Below are 760 nucleotides of genomic sequence, written 5' to 3' on the forward strand. Positions count from 1 at the left end.
CGGGGCAGGGGCAGGGCGACGGCGAGCACGGGGCAGGGGCGCGGGGCGACGGCGACGGCGAGCACGGGGCAGGGGCGCAGGGCGACGGCGACGGCGAGCACGGGCAGCCTGACGGCATCGTCGGGGCGAGCTCGGGCAGCCTGGCGGCGTCGTCGGGGCGGGGAACTGGCGATGAAATCTGAAAAAAAGCCAAGTCTTTGCTTATATAGAAAAGGCTTTCGTCCCGGTTCGTGCCACGACCCGGGACTAATGACCACCTTTAGCCCCGGTTGGTGCTACCAACCGGGACCAAAGGCCTGTGCTGCCCCAAACCTAATATTTAGTCCCACCTCGCTAGTTGAGAGGGAGGCGCACCTGTTTATAAGGTGCGGTGCGCCTTCCCTCTCGAGCTCCTCTCTTAAGCAGGCTTTCGGGCCTAACCCTGCAATCTGTGCCTGTGGGCCTACTGGGCCTCCTGCGAGCCTGAATCCTGGCCCATGGTAGGGTTTCTAGTCGTATTCAGGCCGTGGGGGCCCAGTAGGTGGCACTTTTTTTGTTTTTTTGTTTTATGTGTTGCTTTATTTAGTTTGTTTTGTTTCTATTTACAACAAAATACTTATTGTTGCTATATTTATTTTTTTCCAGTTTTTTGTTTTGTTTTCTGCATTATTTATTTTCTTTTGTTTTTTTCTTTATTTTTTAACTCTTTTTGCTTTTAGTTTTAGAAAAATTATAAACTTTGTGTTAGTGCCATTAGTTTTCAAATTTGAAAACACTTTTT

General features: G+C 50.5%; 1 pseudogene; it reads left to right on the forward strand.

Annotated features, from left to right (window-relative positions):
- Nucleotides 1-760, forward strand: part of LOC123158761 (lichenase-2-like) — a 33884-nt pseudogene that overhangs the window by 25277 nt on the left and 7847 nt on the right.

Source organism: Triticum aestivum, chromosome 7B (assembly GCF_018294505.1).
Source record: "Triticum aestivum cultivar Chinese Spring chromosome 7B, IWGSC CS RefSeq v2.1, whole genome shotgun sequence".
Taxonomy (NCBI): Eukaryota; Viridiplantae; Streptophyta; class Magnoliopsida; order Poales; family Poaceae; genus Triticum; species Triticum aestivum.